The 5,745-nt window shown below is 50.4% G+C and overlaps 1 pseudogene; it reads right to left on the bottom strand.

Moving 5' to 3' along the window:
* Positions 1–2,288: 2,288 nt before the first annotated feature.
* LOC126929544 (protein quaking-like) lies at positions 2,289–3,949 on the bottom strand (annotated as a pseudogene).
* Between the last annotated feature and the right edge of the window lie 1,796 nt (positions 3,950–5,745).

The raw sequence follows: 5,745 nt of genomic DNA, 5'->3' as shown, positions 1-5,745 counted from the left end.
GTTGGTGAGCTTTGGCAGCGGCGGCGGTTACTCCGGACCCGGATGGGATGCGCGCCCGCCGCCGCCGCCGCCCGCCGCGCCCCAAGCTGGCGGAGCCGCCCCGGGGCAGCCCCCACTCCGCGCGCCCCACCAGCGCCCTGCAAGGCAGCAGCCCGCAAGGGTCGCCGCGCGCCTCCCGGCTCCTCCCCCTCGAGCATGGTCCGCTGCTCTTTCCTCGAGGATCTACTCGGAGAGCGTCCCTGACTGTCGGTGCTCCTCAGTGCACAGTCCTAGCAGCCAGCCTCGTCCCGCGCCTCCCGAACAAATCTCTACTGTCGCCCTCCCCTCGGGATGGCCAGGAGGGACTCCTCTTCCTCCCCCACCTCCCCGTCGGCCTCCGCCTTGTTCGGTGCCCCGACCTCCCGACCCCAGCTCCATGCGCTCTCATGCCCATCCCTCTCATCCAGAAAAGCCCTGGGCCGGATACTACCCAAGGGGCATCGGGGAGGCCTCTGCTCCCTGGACATAGTAGTTCTCAAACTGGACAGTGTCAATCAGCATACTCCGGGAGGTCTGGGGTGGCCCCGGAAATGCATGTCCCCGCAGGTGATGATGAAGCCCCTGCTCTGTCTGGTCCCAGCTACCCATGAACAGCGCCCAGCAGGCCGGGCCCCCAACGTCGCTCCTGACCCTGAACATACCCCCAAACCCCGCCGTGAGAATTCAGCGAAGAGTAAAAGCTGGAGAAAGTTGCCTGTCTCAGGCTAAGGAGAGCAAAGTGGGTTGAGGGCTTCCCCGCTAGGAACAGAGATGCCCTTAGGGAGCCCCCTGATGGAAGAGCTCTCAACTTAAGAAGGTCACCACTCCCAGCGAGGTGGTGGCTCACGCCTGTAATCCCAGCACTTTGGGAGGCCGAAGCGGTCGGATCACTAGGTCAGGAGATCCAGACCATCCTGGCTAACACGGTGAAACCCTGTCTCTACTAAAAATACAAAAAAATTAGCCAGGCGCGGTGGTGTGCGCCTATAGTCCCAGCTACTCGGGAAGCTGAGGCAGGAGAATGGCGTGAACCCGGGAGCCGGAGCTTGTAGTGAGCCGAGATCACGCCACTGCACTCTAGCCTGGGCGACAGAGCGAGACTCCGACTCAAAAGAAAAAAAAAAAAAGCTATATTTCCAAAAATATATATATATTTTCTGCACCAGTACCCTTGTATAATAAAAGTATCTACTTTTCGTTCATTTGTTCATTTGTTTCAATGCACTACACTTCATCTACAATTTCATTACGTGTATACAGCAAATAGGCAAGCATGGCTTTTACATCCTTAATGATTTTTTTCTATACAGGGAGGTTTAAAAAAAATGCTTGAACAGTTTGCTCAGTAATGTGACATGTGACACATAATGCATGTACCTTGTTCTCTTTTTTTTTTTTTTTTTTGAGACAGAGTCTGGCTCTGTCGCTCAGTCTGGCGATCTTGGCTCACTGCAAGCTCCATCTCCCGGGTTCACGCCATTCTCCTGCCTCAGCCTCCCAAGTAGCTGGGACTACAGGCACCTGCCATCATGCCTGGCTGATTTTTTGTATTTTTAGTAGAGACAGGGTTTCACCATGTTAGCCAGGATGGTCTTGATCTCCTGATCCCGTGATCCGCCTGCCTTGGCTTCCCAAAGTGCTGAGATTACAGGCGTGAGCCACCACGCCCGGCCTCTCATCTTTTTTTTAGAAGGTATAAAATAAAGATTTAGTAATTTTAACTCAGATATTTATCTTTTTAAAAGTAGTATTGCAGTTTTGTTACTTGCACTACTTTTCAAAACTCCTTAGGTTTTTCTCTCATGGCACACTTTCTTCTAATACTTCAAATTTTGGCAGGCAATATAAAAAAGGCTGCAACTTCTGCCCTTTGAGGGCACTGTAGTGACTAAACAGCCTATCAAATTTTGAATACTTTTTGAAATCACTTCACTAGTGGTATCTCTGACCGAAGGTTCATGCATGATGCAACATCACACAGCACATTCAGAGACAGCTTTGACTTTGCTATGAGAAGAAAAAGATTCCTAGAAGTCTTTCACAGTAACTGCCTCTGCCATTTAGCCAAGGGCCATCTGTCTCCCCTTCTTAAGAGAGGCCTTCCTACCATTCGCTTAGGGTGGGATCTTAAAAGATGATTGGTGCTGTGGGATGAATTAGGGTTTATTCCTTTACTACTATTCAGTGCAGGTTCAGCCAAACAAGAAAAAAAAAAAAAAAAAAAAAAAAAGCTGAGTTGGAGGACAACAATTCCTTTGTCTTTTGTTTGGTTAGATGGTAAGACACACAGACAAGTGCCTCAGCTCGCTGCACCAAGGACAGGCAAGCAAAGGCGATGACCAGTTAACTGATCAGCAGGCAGGCATGGTCAGGTCATCATTGGGTGAAGAGTTCAGAGGTCAGAAGGTCATAGGTTACTTGCCAGTGGCAGCTCGGTCTGCGGTCACAATCCTTTGGTAAGGACGGACACACATATCATGCCTTCGAACTTTAGTAGCCACCGTACTTAATACATCACTAGGTTCAATAGGATACTCAAGGATTAATGTAGCTGCTGCCAATGTGTAGGGGTACTCATAGGGTGTATAGATTAAACCAGCTTCGGGCCCTCGAGGAACTATTGCAGTTGGGTGAGGAATTTCGTTTGGCATGACAGTGGTCTGTATTTGTCTGATCAAAGGCATTAGGGTAGGGTCAGCTGGTGTAGGAGTAGGCAGAGCAGCTGGTGGGAGAACCGGAGCAGGCCCAGTAATGATCCTTGGAGCAGCCTGGGCTGTTGCTGCAAGAGAAAAGGCAAGGGCTGGTGATTTAATGTTGGCATCTCTGTAGGTGCCATTCAGAATCGCAGGCTCCATCAGCTGCATCTTCTTTAGACTGTCTTCTCTTTCGGCTGCAGGTACCAATAATTTCTTCACTTCTTCAACTGCTCTCTTCAATTCGATTTCTGCTCTGTTCTGAGCATTTTCCACAGTGATTAGTACATGTAAATCTTTATTTAGGTGCTCCCAATTGGGCTTGCCTCTATTTTGCTCCTCCTTTGTTTGTTTGTTTGTTTGTTTTCAGATGGAGTCTCGCTCTGTCACCCAGGCTGGAGTGCAGTGGCACAATCTCGGCTCACTGCAACCTCCAACTCCCGGGTTCGAGCAGTTCTCTGCCTTAGCCTCCCGAGTAGCTGGGATTACAGACGCCCGCCACCATGCCCAGCTAATTTTCGTATTTTTAGTAGAGACGGGGTTTCACCATCTGGGCCAGGCTGGTCTTGAACTCCTGACCTCGTGATCCACCCGCCTTGACCTCCCACAGTGCTGGGATTACAGGGGTGAGCCACCCCGCCCAGCCGCTCCTCGTTTTTTATATCCCCCATTGAACCTTTGCCTCAGACTGATTTTACATCCGGTTTCTGCTTCAAGCTATTTGACCGTAAGTCCTCTAGGTCCAAGGATTCTCCCAACAAAATTAAAATCTGCGTATTCTTCTACAGGCACATAGTTTCTCTTGTAACTGCACAATAGGTCCCACAGCATCAGGCAATTCTACACTCCTTTTCTCTGTACTGCCATTCAATGTGTCATTGTCCATGTCTTTCCGTACTCTGCTCATTTCTTCACAACTTGAGGCAACAGCAGCAGCTTTTTAGCATATGGAAATATTCCAGGTTTTTCCCTCCAATTCCCCTTGTGGAGACACGCCACAAAATGGAACAGAGGGGAGAAGCAAGTGTCTTGCTCCAGCTCTGCTGCCAACTTGTCTCCAGACACAGGCAAGTCACAAACGCTCCAGATCTCAGTCTCTGCTCAAGGTGGTTGAAGATCCCACAGAAGTTGGGCAGGTTGCTCATAAGCTTCTTGTCGTTCTTCAGCTGCATCAGGTAATCTGAGGTGGGCTTCGGCCTCTCCATGGTTTCCATTTCCACGGCCACATTCCAGGCTCTGCAGGTCACTCCGTCTCCCGCCGCCGGAGAGGAGGGAGGGGCGGGGGCAAGCCCCTGCCGCAACCCACTCCGCCCCTGCTCCCGCGCCGAGTCCCCGGGGGCTGCCGGCACCGCGCGCTCGCCCGCCTCACTTTCCGCCCGGGCCCGACGCACTCCCGGCCGCCACCGCTCTAGGCCGCCCAGCTCTGCGCCTCCCTCACGAGGCCTGCAGGCGGGCGGGAGGCGGGTCTCGGCTGACTCAGTGTGTGCGCGGGCCGCGGGCCGCTGGCTCAGGACGAGAAGGAGTCGGGGCCGCCTCTCGCTCGGTTGGTGGCGCCAGCTCAGCACCGCGCCGCCTGTGCTGGGGGGTCTCTCTGGGCTGGTACCCGCCTCGGCGCCGCTGCAGCTGCTGCCGCGCTCTGACTGCGCTCCTCTTCTTCCTCACTCACTTGGCGACGGAGTTGGCGGCGGCAGGGGCTTCCACTTTTAATTTTTTGTGGATACACGGTAGATGTATACATTTATGGGGCATATGAGCTATTTTGATAGAGGTATGCAATGCATAATAATCACATTGGGGTAAATTGGGTATCCATTTCCTCCAGCAATTATCCTTTGTGTTTCAAACAATCCAATTATAATATTTTAGTTATTTTTAAATGTACAATTAAATTATTATTGACTATAGCCACCTTGTTGTGCTACCAAATACTACATTTTACTCATTCTATTTTTTGTACCCTTAACCATCATGTCTTTCTCCCCTAACCTCACCCTGCCACCTACCCTTCCTAGTCGCTGGTAACCATCCTTCTACTCTCTATATCCATAAATTCAATTGTTTTAATTTTTAGCTCCCACAAATAAGTGAGAACAGCCCCATGCTCAAGTTTTAGCCGCATAATAATTATGTTAAACACCTTATAGTACCAAGCGCTTCACTGACACTAACAGGTTAATCTTCACAACAACCTCTAAAGGAAGTACTGCTAGTATCTCCACTTTTCTGGATGAAAAAACAGCGTCCTTAAGTAACTTGCTCAGTTGCCCAGCCCATAAATTACAGATTTGGGATCCGAACCCAGTCAGCCCAGTTGCAGAGTTCTTGCTCTCCGCAGGGTCACAGCTCCCTCAAGGAGAGGTGAAGTAACATAGCTCCCGACGCATGTGGGCTATTCACGGCAGCATGGTGCACAGCAGCAGTGACTGGAAGCAACGCAAGTGTCCATCAAAACGGAACTGGGAGGTGGGTGGATCACAAGGTCAGGAGTTCGAGACCAGCCTGGCCAAGATGGTGAAACCCGTCTCTGCTAAAAATACAAAAATTACCCAGGTGTGGTGGCAGGCACCTGTAATCCCAGCTACTCGGGAAGCTGAAGCAGGAGAATCACTTGAACCCGGGGGTCGGAAGTTGCAGTGAGCCAAGATCACGCCACTAGAACCAAGATCAGAACAAGACTCCGTCTCAAAACAACAACAACAACAAAATGAGACCGGATTAATAACTTGCATTATACCTATGTGTGAGACACTGCACACCAGCTAAGATGAATGATCTAAATCTACGATATGTGGCAATATACAGCTGACCCTTCAAACATGGGTTTGAACTGTGTGGGTCCACTTATTCCTGGATTTTCTTCCATCTCTGCCTCCCCTGAGACAGCAACACCAAAGCCTCCTCTTTTCCTCCTCCTCTGCCTCCTCAATATAGAGATGACCAGAAGGAAGAGCTTGATGATGATCCACGTCCACTTAACGAATAGTAAATACATATTCTCCTCCTTCAGATTTTTTAAATAATGTTTACTTGTCTC

Source organism: Macaca thibetana, chromosome 10, assembly GCF_024542745.1.
Source record: "Macaca thibetana thibetana isolate TM-01 chromosome 10, ASM2454274v1, whole genome shotgun sequence".
In the NCBI taxonomy this organism is placed as follows: Eukaryota; Metazoa; Chordata; class Mammalia; order Primates; family Cercopithecidae; genus Macaca; species Macaca thibetana.
Note: the sequence above shows the minus strand (reverse complement) of the source record. Positions and strands in the feature narration are given on the sequence as shown.